This window comes from Mesoplodon mirus, assembly GCF_964341445.2.
Source record: "Mesoplodon mirus genome assembly, chromosome: 2".
Classification (NCBI taxonomy): domain Eukaryota; kingdom Metazoa; phylum Chordata; class Mammalia; order Artiodactyla; family Ziphiidae; genus Mesoplodon; species Mesoplodon mirus.
In genome coordinates, this window is record NC_138977.1 from 14,895,926 (window position 1) to 14,916,234 (window position 20,309).

The 20,309-nt window shown below is 37.5% G+C and overlaps 1 protein-coding gene across 2 annotated transcripts in view; it reads left to right on the forward strand.

Annotated features, from left to right (window-relative positions):
* SLC39A8 (solute carrier family 39 member 8) overlaps positions 1 to 20,309 on the forward strand; it is a 73,346-nt gene that overhangs the window by 37,718 nt on the left and 15,319 nt on the right. The gene's annotated exons all lie outside the window — the stretch shown is intronic.

Here is a 20,309-nt window from a genome sequence, read left to right on the forward strand (position 1 = left end):
TTTAAGTCCTAAATCCCAAATTTCTGGCGAGTGTCTCCTTGGTCCAGCTTAAATTAGATGTCCACTTCTAGACTAATCTAAGTGCTTAGAGGGTTGAGCCCTTTGTATGGCCCCAAGGGAATATGGATGCGGTAGAAGAGTGGTTATTAAAAGGGAGACTGGGATGCTAGTGTCATGGGTGTCCACACATGTCTCATTTGACAGATAAAGAAAGTGGAGCTTTGGATGCTAAGTAACCTCTCCAGGGTCTCTCAGCTCATAAATGACAGATCCAAAAGCTACAAAGTTAAATACAATATAAAAGACGATAATTAAAAATAAAATCAGAAGGAAGTCAGCTAAGAAAAAAAAAGAAGAAAAACGATATTTGGAAGAGGTTATTAACGCAAATGATCTGAGTTTCCTTCTGGAAAGAAAATATGATTGGTCCTATACTTCTTCCCACCCGATTAAGGAAAATCTCAGGAGGGATTGAAAAGGCAGTTTTATGTGAGCACTAAGCTAAGAGAGGAAATTATTTCATGCAATATAGTGAATGATGCTTTTAGGCAAGACTTTGCAAAGAATATGTAAATGTTCAAATAGATAATTTCCTATAATAATTACAGCTAACCTTTATTAAATGTTCAAGGACTATGCCTAGAACTTTAGATGAATGATCTCATTTGATCCTCATAATAGCCTAGGAGACAAGCACTCTTACAATTAGGAGATTGTGGCTTAGAGAGGTTAAATAAACCCAAGGACACACATCTCCTAATGACGAGGCTTCTATCAGGACTGAGGCCATCTGATGCGGAAGCTTGCACTCTTATACGCCTTGCTGGATTGCCTTCATCATGTCACTGTTCTGTTAGGATCAAGATGATAACATTAACTCTTAATAAATATTAAGTTTTGTAGAGCGAAGATGATACTTTTGGCCCATGGTTAGTGCTTTCTGAGAACAAATAAAATTGATCTGCTCAAAAGTTTGACTTTAGTTTTAAAGTTTTAGGACTCCTGGTTTCTGATTCACAGTGGCCAGAAGACATGTTTGCAGTAAACACAAACACCGTGGCAAAGATGGGGTCCTAGACAGGATCCTGTTTTACGTAATTTAGAAATATCAGTCAAATGGCCCTTCTTTCTCTGCTTCTGGTAGAAGTGCTAATATACAGGCTTTCATTCATTTATTTAATAAACATTTATTAAGTGCCTGCTCACTGTCCTAGGCACTGGGGATTCAGAAGCAAACAAATTCTGGTGAAGCTTATAGTTTATTCAGCAGAAATAGATAATATAGAAAAGAGTAAAACAAGAAAATATCAGGTAGCATTAACTATTTCGATGAACATAAAACATGGTGATGTGGCAGTGACATGTGGAGGCTTCTTTGATCTATCAAGAACGGTCCCTTAAGAGGTCAGAGGAGAATTGGATAATGAGAAAGAAGAACCAGCCATGAAAATATCTGGGAAAATAATGTTCCAAAAGCTTTGAGAATAATCAAATGGGTCCCATACAAGGGAACGGGGAGCTGAATGGCATTGGATTTCCTGACATCAGTGCTGGAGACCAGTGGCACAGTACCTTCAATATTCTGAACAGAGGCAACTGTGGAATTGTAAACCTGGGTAAACTACCAATCCAGTGAGAGAGCAGAAGGAAGCTAGGAGTCTTGAAATCTACTTCTAGGAATGAGAAGTCCACCTGAAGTAGAGAAGGTGTGTGCCAGGATGACAGCCATGAACCAGGCCTTGACATGAGCCACATAGAAAGTCCTGATGCTAATTTCATCTGGGGACTATTTTCTGGCCGTTTTGGTTGTAGGTACAATCTCTAGTTAAGAGAGATTTAAACAAATTGAGCAACACACTGTTATTTTCGGTTTTCTCTTCACATCGCATTAAAAACAGAGGAAAGAAGAGACATTTAAGAAATGCTATCAGGGTCCAGATATTGCTTTAAGAGACAATAGATAGAGAAATATGAGTGATACTGATTTTAATAATAAAATTAGAATATTTTCTAGTATTTTATATGATGAGAATATATTTAACCTGGGTGACCCCATTACAATGATTGAACATGACGTATAAAATTCATGGTTTATTTCGAAGCCCAAGCATTGCCCTGAGAATTTTGTTGACACTTCCTGTTTTTACTGTTTTGACACAGTGAAGTTTTTCCAAATTGAAGATAATAAGAAACCATCTAAGAGCGAGTTAAGAAAAGTAGTTTAATTTGACAGTGCTATCAAAAGAACACAAATTATATGACAATCTGGATTACAACAACATGATTCTTGGTTTTTCTGGAATATAGGAAGAACAAAAGAAATGTTATAGAATAATTAAAATGCATGACTTCGGGATGCCTTTATCAATATTCATCCAGACAATTTTGGTTCATCACCGAATACTCAGAAATGCAACAATGTTTAAGTTTAGTTGCCTTTGGTATTTTGTCTATATTCACTCATATAAAAACGATAGTTTTACATGTATTTTTAAAAACTTTATTGCCATGGAAGCGACTTTATCACAGTATGAGGATAGAAGATATTTTATTTAACAGTTTGTTAGCTTGATTATAACTTTTAAATATTTAGACAAATGGTGTGAAACTTCCGTAGTACCCTTGTTCCAGTCTCAGTAAATGTTTGCACCGCAGCCTGTGTGGCACGTGTGTGCGCGTTGCTGTGGGCATGTAGGAGCATTCATGGTCTGGGGGGAAGGTAGCAGTGATAGAGGCATAATAAGGAAGCAGTTATGAGGGACAAACTGGAGCTCAGGATTCCATCTCTCCAGTTATCCCGTTAGTGCCTCTAAGTAACGTTTCACATCTCACCCTGTGACTCGTGCTCTGTTCCTTGCTCTCTCTGACTACTATGCAAACACAGGGAGAAGTCATTGCAGTAACTCCGCAGCCAGGTGGGTCTTTTCCCCCTGAGTCTACAGCTTCAGAAAGACTGTTTAGTAGACATTGATTCCTCAGGAATGTCAAGTACTTCGGGGTGTTTTAGCTCTTCCAGGCCACTAGAGGGCCCATCTAGCTCATTCCTCCAGTAGTACAAAATCAGTATCTTTTTCTAAATGAAACCTCCTGTGCTTTCATTTAAGAATGAATGCTCTTAAATATGAAGTGATATGAGCCACTTATTCTTCCTAACAGAAGAACAATTAATATCAGCCATTTTTAGAAACTGACTATTGTGAATTTTATGTTTAAAATCGAGGGGCAATGAAGTGGAATTTAACTGCCAAGTGTGGTGATGTTATGACTTTGTCAATAACTGAAAGGAAGTGATGCTCTACAAATATAAAGATAACGTTTTTGAGGTGCTTGGGGTATCCATGAGAGTCCAGGAGATTTTAAAAACACTTCATTCATTCAAGTATTTATTGAGTACCTAATATGTACTTGGCATTATTCTGAGTACTGAGAATTCATCAGTGGGGCGGAACAAACTCTCTGCCCTTCCATAGCATAACTGATGTATTGTATAGTATACCAAAATATTATACACAAAAGTGGAAAACATCCTTTTTTCAAGTCCAAAAAAACCAAATCAGAAGCTCTGTGTATATGTGTGGGGCTTGCCTACTGCTCTTTTCTCTTGCGTGATGGGTTTTTCTCCATTCTTGCCCAGAGGTGGGAAGGATGGTGTGCATTCCTGGCTGCCCATATTGGGAAGGAGGGTGGGAGAGAAAGGGGTTGAAGCACTGTGAATATCTGACTTGATACCCTTGTCTTCAGTACTGTATTTCACTCTAGCCTTCAGTTCGCTTTGTGTCCTTGGATCGAGGGCCTCTTCTGGTTCAGTTTCCCCAGTGGGTAAATCTCTAGTCATCATTTGGAGTGGCTGCCTTGTTGAATTGGTTTGGGAGCAATAATCTGGGTTTTTTATTGCTCCCTAAATAAATTTACAACTGATTTCCTTTTTTTAGCTCCACTCTTTCTCTCAGAGGCAGTTGGCGCCTCCATTCTCTAAACTTTTCTGATGTTCTGGGCCCTGCATCACTTTGTTTCTTTTGACTTTTTTCCTCTGTGGAGTCAGAGCTCATCCTCCTCTTTTCATCCTCCAAAATAAATATCTCAGTGCTCTCATCTTCCATTCTTTCTGTCCTTGTGACTTATGTCATTTTTAGTCTTTAGTTTTAGGAAGTCTCAGGAGGGACTAGAGAAAAATATGTATGTCTAGTGTGCAATATTTCACCAAAGACCTATTCACTACTTTAAATCATATAGTTATTTTTTTAACATCTTTATTGGAGTATAATTGTTTTACAATGGTGTGTTAGTTTCTGCTTTATAATAAAGTGCATCAGCTATACATATACATATATCCCATATCTCCTCCCTCTTGCGTCTCCCTCCCACCCTCCCTGTCCCACCCCTCTAGGTCACCGCAAAGCACCGAGCTGATCTCCCTGTGCTGTGCGGCTGCTTCCCACTAGCTATCTGTTTTACATTTGGTAGTTTTTGAATATCACAAGATTTAAAAACAGAAATCAGTTACTTCCTTTTATGGGGTTATACTAACAATTAGTTAAAATTGAAAATGATACATATAATAAATTATATAAGAAATGGTTTTCATTGGTCTTGATTGACAGATGCTTACAAAAAAGCTGGTTGAATTAGAGGCAAACGCTGCCCCTACGCAATCATGAGGAGGGATTCTGAGTCCACCTTGGTTCTTGGTGGCATTTGTTTTCTCACTGGGTCCATCTCCATGCTTCCTTGCACCCCACAGACTATTTTATCAGGCTGCAGTCTGTGTGTTTTGAAAGTCATAAAAATTTGTACTTGAATCTCCTCTGTCTGAGCTTAGCCCACGCTTTACTAAGTCCACTTTTATTCATTTTTAGTGAACACCTTTTCACATTTTCAAGAATAACTGTTCCAAAAAAATTTTCATTACTCCACAAAATTCTCACTACAACCTTTTCTTCCTTTAATGAGGAGACTGCGAAGATGATTTGGAAACTCTGTGAACTTTGCTGTCTCACCCCATCTGTTACTTCCTGAAAAGTGCTCCGTGCATCTGCTGTCTACCTTCCCTTTTGTGTCAGAACTTGTATCCTTTCTCTTTTTTTAAGGCCAGTTCCTCCACATGTGCTCATCTTTCCCATGGCCTCTTCCGGTTTCATTTATCTTTCCTGAATCTTTCCTTCTCCCCATGTCTACAAACATTGAAAGTCTCTTCTTCCTTAAACTATTCTTTTTTCCTGACTCTGCCGCTCCCTAAGATTTCTCAAATCTTCTTCTCTACACTGTCCAATTTCTTGAAACGTCAGCTAATACTGAAATAAGAATATGTGTCAGACACTGTCTTAAGTGCTTTACATATATTAACTCATTTACTGCTCAGGGTAACAACTGTATGAAGTGAGTACAGTAATTATCTCCATCTTAAGGATGTGAAACTGATATACAGAGAAGTTGAGTAACTTAGCCAAGGTCACATGGGTACCAAGTTAGGATTTCAGTCCAGGCTTCCTGGCTCCTGGGATGGTTAACCATTACCCTGACTACACTGCCTATTATTTCCATTTGCTGACTAGTCTTTACGTGCTCGCTCCTCTTATTCATCATCTCCTCAAATGTTTGTTGTAATTCAAAAATTCACTACCTATTCTCTGAAATTTCTCTCTGGAATGACACAAGTGATTTTTCTAGGCAGCAGGCTGTATTCTTAACACTCATTCTCACCCTTTCTGAAGCATTCCTGTACTTTAGCACACATCTGAATACCTATTATTGGCTAAATGCTAGGAATATAAAGGCAGATTTTTTACTGGAACTTATTTCCTCCCTCTTGGAATTACTCATTAGATAGTTTCTGTGACATGATACTATTTTTCTCCTGCCATTTTAGCTACCATTTTCTTGGTGCTTTCTCAGAATCTCCTTTTCTTGGCAGGACAGCTGGGAGGAGGAAGTAAGGGTTTTGGAGTTACATGGTGCCAGTGTTAACGTCTCGGCAATAAAATATGTTGCGTGATTTGGGGAAAGTTAGTTAACACCTCTGAGTCTTTGTTCACTCATCTGTAAAATGAGGAGCAAAAATCCTTAAATTAATAAGTTTTTGTGAAAATTTTTTACTATAGGCCAACTATGTAACAATGTGTCTGACATTATATGCATGCAATCAATATATATTTCCCTCCCTCTTCCGTTCACCAAATTTTTTTCTTCTCTTTCCTTCATTTTTAATCATAGTGATCTCATCAAATCCTATCGCTTCACTTTTCATTCCTGTGGGATTAACTTTTAAATCTATGTGCATAATTATTTACAGATCATCATTTAGAAGAGGGCTTCTTATACTAAGCCGTAAAGGCTTTTGAATTGATTTGTATTTTTTTCAGTGGGATAGAGTACCACAATGAAAGGATAAAAACATAGAATTCCATGCTTTCTCATCTTTATTATTTACCCTTTAAAACATTTGAGTGCCTTTCCTAGAAATTAAAGTTTGATGTTTAAAACTTGAAGGCTATTTGGTAGTAAAGACAACTTCCTGAATGCAAATGCCTGCAAGCCTGCCATTGACTTCTGTCAGATAGACTAATTGAACTTGAAACATTTACTCACCCTGGAATAAAACTTTAAAGTCCAACGTAACTTACCACTTGAATGATATTATCAGTTTTTGCATTGCAGATTCTCTCTCCGAGTTGTTCAGCTACACACTCATCCATCCAGTTGTATCTGTCACACTCTGACACATTCAGTTCATTTGAAAGGACATGAAAATAATGGCACCTTAATTATGCAGGGAAGATATTTGATTGTCGTGTTATTGAAATAATTGGGCTGCATAAAATCTTTTAAAATTGAATTAGGAGTTGTAGTTAGTGCTCTTAGCTTTTTAAATCTGGATACGGACATTTTATACTGATAAATTCTAAAGTTGAAAAATTTAGGGCTTCCCTGGTGGTGCAGTGGTTGAGAGTCCGCCTGCCGATGCAGAGGACACGGGTTCGTGCCCCGGTCTGGGAAGATCCCACATGCCGCGGAGCGGCTGGGCCCGTGAGCCATGGCCGCTGAGCCTGCGCGTCCGGAGCCTGTGCTCCGCAACGGGAGAGGCCACAACAGTGAGAGGCCCGCGTGTTGCAAAAAAAAAAAAAAAAAAGAAAAATTTAGTGATACAAAATGTAAAAATGATAATTTGAAAGCTGAGATAGAGCACCAGTGAATCGAGTCACACGACTAGAGATAGTACCTGCAATCTAAATTAAATCAGAACGAAAGTGGAGAGGTTTGGAATGTCAACCAGAGCAACTTGCCAGAAAGGGGAACTATCCATTAAGTACCACGTTTGCTCTTCCAGATAAGACCATGTCCCAAATACGTAAATTTGGCACAAACATTTTAGTTGATACCAAGTGTGAGGAGGGATTTAGGGTTATCTGTTGTTCCTTAAATTAGCCCGTCATTTGGCCAGCTAAGACATCCCTGTTTTCACACAGGGAGGCTGGTAGCATCACCATTGACACAGCAGATTCATAAAGAAAGAGTTTGTACTACCGACTCTTAGGTCAGCTGGGAGGATCGAATAAGGTAATGTACGGTACGTGAAAGGGCTTTGAAAGGTACCCAAATCCGTACTATTTAATCTATTTGAAGGACAAACAGTTGCTTAAGGGTCTCAGTCAGGGACTGCTATGATATCCAAATGAAAAGGGAATATTTTAGTTGCTCATAAACATTTATACAGTTAATACTTTTTGTAGAGTTTATAATTTTAATCCATTTGTATGCAAACGTAATTAAAATGTTATGAAAATTTGAGGTCTGGCTATAACTTATAGGGTTTTAGGGTTTTCTTTTGCCTTTGTAAATGGACCACACACACAATTTAATTTCTGTTAAATAATGAATATCTTAAAGTAAAAAAAAGAAAAAGAAAGAAAAAGCATTAAAAAATGAGACATTCCCAGAGAAGTCTTCTCAACCTCCCTAGAAATTGCCAGAGAAATTCTGACTGATTTCTGTCCCACATATTGTTTGCCAAAGAATCATTAAAAATTCACTCAAAAAGAGTACTACTCATAATGTACAGAAACCTTTTGTGAGTTATCAGGATAAGATGCCAAAAACTGCTTGGTTTCCAACTTGATTTACAAAATGCAGAGTAAGAGAGAAAACAGAAGATCTGTTTGATGTTGGTGGGAAAAAAAGAAAGACATATTTGATAAGAGTTCCAGATAGTACTGGCCTGTCTTGGCAAGAGTTGGTCTTCTGGGAGGGAAAGACCGAAAATGAGTGCATGAGCCTCTGTTTCAGAAAAAATTATAGTGTGATTAACAGAAATGAAGCAGTTGGAAAGAGAACTCTGGAAGAAGGAGGGGAGGAGGAAAGATGATTACTTTTTCTCTAAATGAAAACATTTTTATGGAGGCAAAACATATGTATGGAAAAGTGCACAGAAAAGAAAATAATTTATTATATACTATGGATGCCTTAAGGCACTAGGGCTTAATTGTCTCACAGAAACTCTGTGAGAAAGGTTGGGGTACATAGCTAGACTTGTGAGAAATGGGTCATACGGTACGCACATATGTAATTTTATTGAAGAAAAACAAGTTGCTCTCTGAACTGTTATGCTTATTTACACTCTGAGCAGCAGCACAATTCACATTTTCTCCACATCTTTAGCAATTGTTGGAAATTTTAGACTTCAAAAAATCAATTGCTTATTTAATGAATTTGGAATGGTATCTTTCTGTGATTATGTGATTATCTTTGTATGTTTCTGATTACTAGTGAAGTTGAGCATCTCTTCATATGCTTATTGGCCATTTTACTTTTGTGTTTCCTGTTCATCTATGTCACACATTTTTAGTTGAGTTGCTTATCGTTTTTCTTATTGATTTGTATGAAAGAAAATTTATTCTGAGTCTTGTTAAAATGGCAAGGAAGACTTTATTCAAGATTATAGAGATAGGGGTCAACTCTATTACAATAGAGTAGAGAGATGGGGCTCAACTCGGAATATAGCAAAGACAGCTGAGGATTTATGGCTAACAAGCAGAGTGAGGGTGTCAGTGGATAGAGAATTACTAAGAGGGGACCTCAAGAGTAAGAGGGATCCTTGTTAAACCAACTTGACAGCATTCTTGCTAAAGGCAGGCCAAGATGATCAGATATCAAGAATATGGGGATTCTTACTAAATTGACTTAGCAGGATTCTTGCTACAACTGGACTCTGGAAGGAGGGGCAAAGAAGCCCATGAACGAGGTCTGGTTGAGAACAGGGCTCAGAGGATCCTGACTAAAGTTTAGTCAAGGATACTCTTTGTCATTTGTAGGAGTTTTGTATATATTCTGGATGCTAATCTTCATTGATTAAATGGCTTACAAATATATTCTCAAAGTCTCTAACTTCTCTTTTCACTTTGTTTATATTTTATTTTTTTAAAGTTTTAATTTTAATGTAGTCAAACATATCAATACTTTTATTCAAGCTTTCTACTTTCTGTATTTTGTTTAAGATAGCTTCCCTTTGCCAAAGTAAAGAAGATACTCTTCTGTATTTTTTTCCAAAAGGTTTAATATTCCATGTAGAATTTATTTTTGTATATAAAAAAAGAGACACTTTCTGCTTTCTGTATAGATAAGCAGTTAACCTAGCTTCTTTTATTGAATAGATCATCTGATCTCTGCCATATGTCAAGTTTCTATATATCAATGTGTTTATATCTAGACTTTTTACTGTCCTTCATTTGTCTATTAAAAAATTTCTGCCTTATGACCACAGTACCTTAATTATTATAATTTGTAGTGAACATAGAATGCCCCAAGACAAGGCTCTTCACCTTGTTGTTTTCACTGAAAGTTATCTTTGTTCTTCCCTATCAATATGTTGGGGATTTTTATTGACATTGCATTGAACCTAGAGATCAGTTGAGGGGCAGCTAACATCTTTATGAGATTTCAGATTTTCTTTGTTTTGTAATTTTTTATAAAAATGTCTTTAGAGTGTTCTGTTAGATTTATTCCTAATTACTTTGTAGCTCTGCAAGTATTATACATGGTATTGTTTCCTATTCCATTTTCTAATTAGTTATTATATAGGAGTACATTGAATTCAGTATATTGATTTTAAACCTGCAGTATTGCTGAACTCTCCTGCAATTCTTTGTATTTTACTTATTTACTCTTTTGGATTTTCTTTGTAGATGTCAATGAGAAAAGAAGCAAATTTTTTCTTCTTTTACAATTGTTATAACTCTTTTTCTTATTACAATGGCAAGGATTCACAGGATAATGCTGAGTAGAAGTAGTGATAGCTGGTGTTTCGTCTTGTTTCTGACTTTGATGGGTACACTTCTAAGTTCAGTAGGTTGCTGGCTTTAGTTTTTTTTTTTTTTCAATAGATACCATTAATTTGATCAAGAAAGTTCTCTCACATTCAGAATTTACTAAGAGTTTTTCTCAATGTTGAATTTTATTGGAATTTTTTCCTTTTTCTGTACTATAAAGTATGGATAATCTATACTTAGTTAATTTTTTACTTTAATTTTTTTATTTTATAAATTTTAATTAAAAACTTTAAAAAATGTTTGTTATTTAAAATTTTTAGAAATCCAGGAGGAAAAATGTATCTCTGTTAAGAATCTGCAATGCTTCTCTCTTTCTGAGAAGAATTTTTTTTTTTTTTTTTTACTTTTAGAATTGAGGACTCTTAAAGCAGAGTGAAAGACTAAACGAATAAATAAGAATATTTTCTGGCAAAAATTGTGTCATTTCTGAACTACAGTATTATTCAGTAGGTGTTAATTGATTAGTAACATGAAAGTTAGAGCAACTTTGTTTTGTCAAAAGAACTTGAGCCAAAATAATGCCATTTGCAGCAACATGGATGGACCTAGAGATTATCATACTAAGTGAAGTAAGTCAGACCAAGAAGGACAAATATCATATATCACTTATATGTGGAATCTAAAAAATGATACAAATGAACTTATTTACAAAACAAATAGACTCAGAAACATAGAAAACAAACTTATGGTTGCTAAAGGGGAGGGAAGGGAGAGGGATAAATTGGGAGTTTGGGATTAACAGGCACAAACTACTATATATAAAATAAATAAACAACAAGGACCTACTGTATAGCATAGGGAACTATATTCAATATCTTGTAATAACCTATAATGGAAACGACTTTGAAAAAGAATATACGTATATGTTTACACACACATATATCTGAATCACTTTGCTGTACACCTGAAACTAACACATCATTGTAAATCAACTATACTTTACCACTAATCAGGTTACTTTACTTTTCTAAAACTATTTCTTTTCATCTTTAAATTGGCAAAAGTCTCTACCAATCAGGATTATTACAAACGAAATGAAATATTTTGAAAGTAATGAAAAAGTACAGCTATGAAGTAAATATTAAATCTTATTACTACCATGTCCACACTACCAAACATGACCATCTTCCTGAGAAGTTATGGGGATTAAGTGAGAGCAACAATGGCCAACCTTGTGTGTGGCCTCAAAGCCACAACGTTCTCTTTTTCAATAGCAGAATATTGATTGGGCAGCTCTTGATTTCGAGTAGGGAACTTGGTACAAAGTTGTGGGCTCATATGTCAGGTTTATAAGCACAAGTCAACTGGAAGGAGGAAAGCATTTTATGCAGTGGGTTTTCTGTGAAAATATGGTGGGGTACATTTTGAAGGTTCAAAAATAGATGGATTACTTCAGTGCAGGAGCAATTTATAGTCAAGAGTTATATTAATGAAGGTTTCCAGAAGAGTTGAGAACAGGGTTTTCATGGAAGTTTGCAGAGAGTAAAACCAAATAGCAAGTTTGAATAAAGGATAGGAAGGCAGTTGAATTTTGAGGTTGATTTGCTTTCCCTTTAGACCAAAACTTCTCAGCATCAAAGTTCATTAGAAGACACTTTGTTGCACAAAGTCCCGTGCAGTAGACAATGCTGTCCTCAGGGACATTGGAGAGGAATGTAGAAGAAAACGGCCAGGGGCTGCGGTGGGATGGAGTGGTGCTATGTTGCCAGCAGTAAATAGAAGAAACCTCATAGACCTTCAGTATACTGCAGACTCTCCTTGATAATATGTCTTTATTTGCATTGCCCCAGCACAGAGTAATGATTGAGAATTATCAATCAGCTTCCATAATAATAAGTTTATCTGAGAATGGAGAACTGCTGTGTGTGGGGGGCGGGGGGAGAGAAAAATTTGGAAGAATTTTCAAGAAAGTAGAGATTGGAGGTTCTGCCCTGACAGCTGAAACTATGGCCAGGAGGAGAGGTCTGAAGGGTATTTAGAATGGTGCTGTGTGTACTGAGTAAGTCTTTCCTCGGTGTTTTCAAAAAGTTCTTAGTAAAGAATTTATAAATTTTCAATGCTTCTGAAATCAGATATAGCTACTTTTTAGGGATTACTTTGCTGCAGTAGGCTATAAGGAGAGGAAATGCCAGATTTAACAAATAGATGCAGAAAAAGACTAGAGAAGTGAATTATTTCAAGGAGTTTGTCATCGAAGGGAAGAAGAATGAGGGAGAACAGCAGTTCAGGGGAGGATCAGGATTCAGGAATTCGTTAATCTAAAGGAGATTGCAGACAGAGAGGAAAGGCTGGAGTGGACAGCCAGAGGTTGGGGAGGCAGAGAACAGTGGAAGTCCTGGCAAGAATGTCTGATGCAGCAAATTCTTAGAGAAGAAACTAAAAGGGAGTTAGAACACGAATGGAACTGCTGATCTTCAAAAGGAGAAGGGTTTTTATGCTAAGATCTAGTGGAAGGTGGAGAATGTGTTTGTGGGCGGAGGGGAGGGTGTGTGTCAGATGCCTCCATCTCAGGCAGGTGGGAAGTAGCAGTAAGGAGCGTGGGGCTGGCGAAGAGAGGAAAAGCTTGGAATAGGTTCTCTGTTAATGTAGTTAAGAGGGGATTAGAGATGATAACAGATTGCTGGGTAGAAAGGCAGATTTCTCAACCCTGAGCCTGTGTCCTTACTTTCAGGGGTGGAAATGTTGACCTTTTCATCCTGGACTCACAAACTCAAGCAATACTCTGCATGGGTGCAAGGCAGAGACGGTGATACTCCACCTGGGTAGACTCCCACACTGTTGCAGACCCCGAGAACAGCATGCCTGCAACCTTTGGAGGGCTCTGGGAACCAGGGGGTCACACAGGAAAGAAGCCTGCTCCTGTGTACAAAGTTCCAGAAATATCGTTTTGCGCTCCGCCTCCTGAAAGCTGTCCCCGCACAGATTTTCTTTTCTCTGGTCTGTGAGCCATAGCCAGTGTCAGGTAGAGCAATCCATCAATAAGCATGTTAGATTTCTGTTACCTGTCACTCCTGAATAATTAACAGCAATAATTGTGATGGTGGTAGTTAGTGGTGTGACGTTGGTGGTATAGATCTTGTGCAGGAATATACTCAGTACTAGACAAATGTTATTCGTGTACAACCTCGATTGGTAGGTGTGATTATCTCCATTTGACAGATGAGGAAACTGAATTTCAGAGAGGTTAGGATTTATTTGAAATTAGATCTGTCAAACTCAAAGTTCTTTTACCGAAGCCATGTTGCTTTCTGATGTGCATGTTTCTCATCAGTTAAAATGACTACTTTTTAAAAACAATTTTTTTGTTGAATGAAAGGTTCTTTAAATTCTGTAGTGCTTTACAATTTTCAAAAGTTTCACACAGATGTCTTCATATGATCCCATAATAACCCTTTTTCTGGTCTCTTACCCCTATTATATTGCCCCTCCACCCGTTCCCTCTTCCCACTGGTAACTGCTAGTTTGTTCTCTGTATCTGTGAGTCTGCTTCTTTTCTGTTATTTTCACTAGTTTGTTGTATTTTTTAGATTTCACATATAAGTGATTTCATAGAGCATTTGTCTTTCTCTGTCTGACTTATTTCACTTAGCATAATGCCTTCCAAATCCTTCCATGTTGCTGCAAATGGCAAAATTTCATTGTTTTTTATGGCTGAGTAATATTCCATCATGTGTATGTATGTATGTATGGATGGATCTATCTATCTATCATCTGTCTCACATATTCTTTATCCATTCATCTGTCGATAGACATTTAGGTTGCTTCCATGTCCTGGCTATTGTAAATAGTGCTGCTATGAACATTGTGGTACATTTATCTTTTTGAATTAGTGTTTTTGACTACTTTTAATGAACAAATATAAATACATTTTTTGTGGGAAAAAATTCTGTCCACTTATTAAGAATCTACCATGTACTTGGAATTCCTTAAAGGTAGGTATATCCATGTAAAAATAGTTACAGTGTGGGGTGATGAGTACTCTAGTAGATGTATACACAAGTTGCTGTGCTGAGAAAGATGTGGCACATGTTGGGGTGGGAAGTGATGCAGATGAAGTGGTCCCAGATGCTTTCCTGAGGAGATGATGCTTGTACCAATTGTGAAGGATAGGTGTGAGGTTGCTAAGTAAATAAGATAGGATGAAATAGGTGCAGAGGATACTTCCAATTATTATTTGTAAGCATTTGGCTATTTCTAATTTTTAAAAATTTAAGCAAGTACCCCTGTAGAACAGGTCTTAAGAATCCCCCTTAGGGGCTTCCCTGGTAGAGCAGTGGTTGAGAGTCCGCCTGCCGATTCAGGGGACATGGGTTCGTGCCCCGGTCCGGGAAGATCCCACATGCTGCGGAGCGGGTGGGCCCGTGAGCCATGGCCGCTGAGCCTGCGCGTCCGGAGCCTGTGCTCTGCAACGGGAGAGGCCACAACAGTGAGAGGCCCGCGTACTGCAAAACAAACAAACAACAACAAACAAACAAACAAAAAAGAATCCCCCTTAGGAAGCTGTTTGATGAAATGCATGAACTTTTGCAACAGAAGAATATACAGACCCACTAATTATTCCATCCAATTTAAAGTATGTACACCCTACAACTGAAACACCCTTACCACCTCCCAGCTAATCGTCTCTGATGTAGAGAGATACTTGATAAAAGAAAATAAATGCCCAGGGGTGGGAGTAGAGAGCACTGTAGTAGGTGCCTTACAGCTATTATGTTTAATTCCTACAAAAGTCCTGGGAAATAGGTATTAAGTCTATTTACAGATTTAATTAAGACTCAGTTAAGTTAAATAACTCACACAGGTTCACACAGATAATAAATGGCAAAGTTATGATGAGATCCCCTCCTGGGGTCTTGAGTTCCAACCCCGTGTTCCTTCTGTATATAGGCATGACACGACCTTCCTAATGGGAACATTGCTCTAATCAGTTCTGATTTCTAACCATGAACTTACAAATGAACTTTTGCAGTGCAACTTGAGGATTGCCTGCAGAGTGAAACCTCATTAAATTTGACTCTGCTAACCTGTCATAGCTAATAACGTATGATTTGTTACATTCTGCTTATAGACTGGGCTGTAGAGTACTTTGGCATCCTCTATAAAAATTGCTTTTGAAATAATTTGTTAGGAAGATGCACCTAAAGTTTGCAAGTTATCTCAAGAAACACCAAGTTGTTATTTGTAATTGAGATGCTACATTAATCTTATCCATACAACATGGCAGGTTTTCTGAAGGCCCTCTACCACACCCCGTGCTTGCTGTGGAAGCTATTTGTGAGTGTGAATTCTGGAAAGCTATAAAAGTGTATTTATCTAAACGTGTTCTATACTAAATTGCTTTCACTAAACAAGCAGGACTTATCCCTATTTAGAATTAGTGAGGTTTTACTCAATTTTACATCAATTAGGCTTGATGTCAAGTTAATTTTTCCCCCATTAGTATAATGAAGAATCGCTGTGTTGCTTTGTTGTGCATGCTGATTGATAAAAAAAAATTGAGGATGAATGCCAACACATTTTTCTTTTGAAAAATGAGGAAAAAAATTACGAGGTTCAAGTAAATTACTCTGGGCATCAGAAAGTTGCTTAATTTTATTATGCAAACTAACATAAGCAATGGAAAAATGTAAATATATATTCTATTGCTGGTGTGTCTTTAACATCAGCTTTTTCAGTCTTTTTTAAAGGTTGAATTATAAAAGATGTCCATGTCATAAACACTGGGCTTGCCAAAATTGGTCTCTTTTTAAAAAAATTTTTGCTGTTTGCTCATTTGAAAATATTTATATGGTGCTATATTTTTTACATGCTGCATCTTGCAGTTTGGGAACACTGGATCAAGACCCGGTGAGTAATTTTTACTCAGTGGATTGCATGATGGAAAATTTGCCAAAGCATGAGATGTTTTATTGTAATAAATAAAATTCATGTCCCAAGGAGAGGCTATTGGGGAGGCAGAATTTATTCTATATTCTAGTATTCCATATTATATTTATTCTATATATTTCAAAAATAAGAATCCTAAATAAGAAAGATCACAAAGCTAAAGTATCTTGCAAATGAAGTGTGGTCTTTCCAAGATGTTTTCTGAGTTTAACACTACTACACTCTGTAGTAGAGCATTAGCAGATTGTCTCTCACACACACACACACACACACACAAACACACACACACAGATGTTTATCTGCCTATATATTCCTATCTATTCAGTTTTATGTCTGAGGCAAATGTCCAGATCACACAAAACACTTTTATAACTAGAAATACTTCACTGATTATCTTAGTGAATAAAAAATAATTGAAGACTACTAGGCATATACCCTGAGAAAACCATAATTCAAAAAGAGACATGTACCAAAATGTTCATTGCAGCTCTATTCACAATAGCCCGGAGATGGAAACAACCCAAGTGTCCATCATCGGATGAATGGATAAAGAAGATGTGGCACATATATACAATGGAATATTACTCAGCCATAAAAAGAAATGAAACTGAGCTATTTGTAATGAGGTGGATAGACCTAGAGTCTGTCATACAGAGTGAAGTAAGTCAGAAAGAGAAAGACAAATACCGTATGCTAACACATATATATGGAATTTAAGAAAAAAACAATGTCATGAAGAACTTAGGGGTAAAACAGGAATAGAGACACAGACCTACTGGGGGTGGGCTCGGGGATATTGCGGGGGGGCTGTGACAGGGCTGGGGAGAGGCATGGACGTGTATACACTGCCGGGCGTGGGCTGGATGGATGGTGGGGGGTGGCTGCGTGGCGCGGGGGGATCGGCTCGGTGCTTTGTGGCCGCCTGGAGGGATGGGATGGGGAGGGTGGGAGGGAGGGAGACGCAGGAGGGAGGGGATGTGGGAACAGATGTATATGTATGACTGATTCACTTTGTTGTAAAGCAGAGACTAATAAAAAATAAATAAATAAAAAATAAAAAAAATAAAATGAGAAAAAGTTACAACAAACAGTACATTTGAAAAAGCTGACAAATTCCATAAATGTCACAAAATCTGGGAACATCACAGTTTTTGTTGATTCACTATGTAATACCTTTTCTCCTACATTTTGTTTTGCTATGGACTCTTTGCCTCTTTATATAATAATCATATAATATCATTTCTGTACAGAGACTAGGAAAATAATTCCTCTAGCTTGATTGAATATTTTTAAAAATATTGATGGTTTAGGTGTTTCAGCTTCACAACTCATGGGTGATGTCGTGTAAATTAAGATTGTTGGCAAATTTGGGGAGGCTTCTATTACGTTTCTTTCAACATAAGATGAGAAATTTCAGGGCATTTCAAGGTGCCTTGTGTAATAACTAGTCTTTAAAAATCTTTAAATTGATGACATTCATTAACCAGCATGTCATCAGTGTCTGCATCATGGTGGCATCTTATGAATTTCACGTTACCTGTACAATGTCAATATTTTATGCAAAACAGCCAGAAATTAAAAATTTTCCAGTGTGTTATGATTCTCATCCAAAAGCCATTATTTCCATTTAAAATTTTTTTCTCTTTCTCAGTGAATTATTGCCTTAGTATAACCTGAAAATTGCTTGTTTCAAGTTGCTTCTTTATCTCAGAATAATTTCTACCAATGTCAGTTGTCATTGTCACTTTTGTTTCATATTCCTTTAAATGTCTATCTAAATTTTCTTTCAGTTTCTAAATAAATACCTATATTACAAAAAAAATAATTGAAGGTGTTTAAAGACCAAATTAAGTGTTCACTCTTAGTAAATTACCATCAGGTTGCAGTCAGATCATTGATTGGGTGGTGGAATTTGATTTTACCGTGTGCTTGCTTTTTAGATAGGGGATTTCAGTCCTTTTTTGAGGATCTCAGTGCAATTAAGTTAATGACTCTTCATTTTTGTTAATTAAGTGATGACTTTCTCCTGTCTTCAACTTTGCTCACCGTGTTGATCGGTGGCCCAATTTATTCAGATCTATTGTATGTTTGAGTTCTTATCAGTCAAAAGGAGAAACCTCAATGTGTGAGCCCCCATTTCTTTTTAAAGTGGTTCTTTTTCTTCTTATTTCTGATATCAGGTATCAGAGCATTAAAAGTAAAAAAAAGAACAAACTTTATTGAATCTTCTTCTACTGAGGATTATCAAATTGCTTAATGAGGATGACTCTATTAAACTTTTATAACAACTCAGTGAAGGCAGATTAAAGAAAAAAATTCACTGGCTGAGAAAGCACCAATAAAGATCACCTTTGAAGTTTCAGTAAACCATGCAGGTCTCTGGGTTGATACTTTCTAGTTTATCTACTTTTATTACTAGGTTATAAAATACATATCAGAAAAACTGAAGTGAGGGATCATCAATAGTTTTCTAGGCTGCAAAACAAACAAATCTAGAGACTGTTTTACATTTGGAAAGTAAAATTTCAAAGATCCTTTACTGGGAGGGCATCATTTTGCAGAAAATTTCTCTGGATTCTTTGTAGTTTTTCTGACTTGGACTAAAATTTCAGTCATGCAACTTATGTATTAAAACAATCAAGGCAATCTTAAACCGAGCCTTCTTTTGTGGTAACGTTTCACATTCTGAATGACATCCTGGTCTGTAGGTCAAATCAGTAAAGCTGTGTTAATGGGCAGGAGTATGGTATTTAGTTTTTCATTCTGTCATTCATTCACTTGTCATGTATCCTGTGATCACGTGCCTAATGCCAGTCTCTGTTCCACCCCCTGGAGATATTGTAGCAAATTAGACAGAAAATGTCTCCGATCTCTGGCACTGTTTTTGTTCCAGTGGGTACATAGCCTAACATTATAGGGTTACAGATGCTGTGCAGGGAATTGAAATGTGGTGATGTGATGATGTCTGGGCAGCTAGTTTGGGTGGTCAGTAACATATTTAAGCTAAAATCTGAACTGTAGGAAGCAGCTCTCTATGAAAAGATCAGGGAGAAGACGGTCATGGCTGTGGAAACAGCCAGCACAAAGTCTCCAGGGTGGGAAAGAGTTTGGTGGGTTTTAGGAATTGAAAGAAGATCAGAGTAGCAAAGGCACAGGGATGCTGGAATGAAATGACATTGGAGAAAATTTTAGATGGAACTCCTTCAAAGTAAGTGTTACTGTGTTTTAACATTTAAATAAGTATCGATAATCTCAAATAAGCATCTGGTTCTAAAATTACATTTTATTAAATTAGATGTAACAGACTCAGGAAGGGACAGTCAAAAAACAACTGTATATTTCCTATCCATACTGCAGTCTGTAAACAACAGATGATATGGAGTAGATTTGAAAGCCCGAGATGGTGTTTTATTCCCTCAGTGATTGGAGGTATTATTTTAAGTGTGTCTGAAATGTCACCAAACCCCAAAACATCAGCTTAGTGTATTCTACTCAAAACCAGAGGTATGGGCTTCCCTGGTGGCGCAGTGGTTGAGAGTCCGCCTGCCGATGCAGGGGACACGGGTTCGTGCCCCAGTCCGGGAAGATCCCACATGCCGCAGAGCGGCTGGGCCCGTGAGCCATGGCCACTGAGCCTGCGCATCTGGAGCCTGTGCTCCGCAACGGGAGAGGCCACAACAGTGAGAGGCCCGCATACTGCAAAAACAAAAACAAACAAAAAAACAGAGGTACTTGAATTACTGGCACCTTCCATGATGGAGACTGGCAACAGCAATAAAATAACCTATTATCATAGGAATAAATTACTGAACACAGAATTTCTTATCTGGAAAAACTCAGTCCTTTTGAGCAGTCTTCTCTGCCTTTTATTGCATGGGCTTAGGAGTCAAATCATCTGGGTTCAATGGCTTTTCCATCTTTAGCTGTGTGGTTTTGGTCCAGCCCTTACCTCTAGTACCTGCATTACTGCATCTGCGATTGGATGTTAGAGGTGCTCAGCTCACGGCGTTTAGCAGAGTACCTTGCAAATGGTAAGCACTCAACAGTGTTAGTCGCCTTTGTTGCTACTTTGATATTTTGCCCCCTTCCTCCAACAATCCTCTG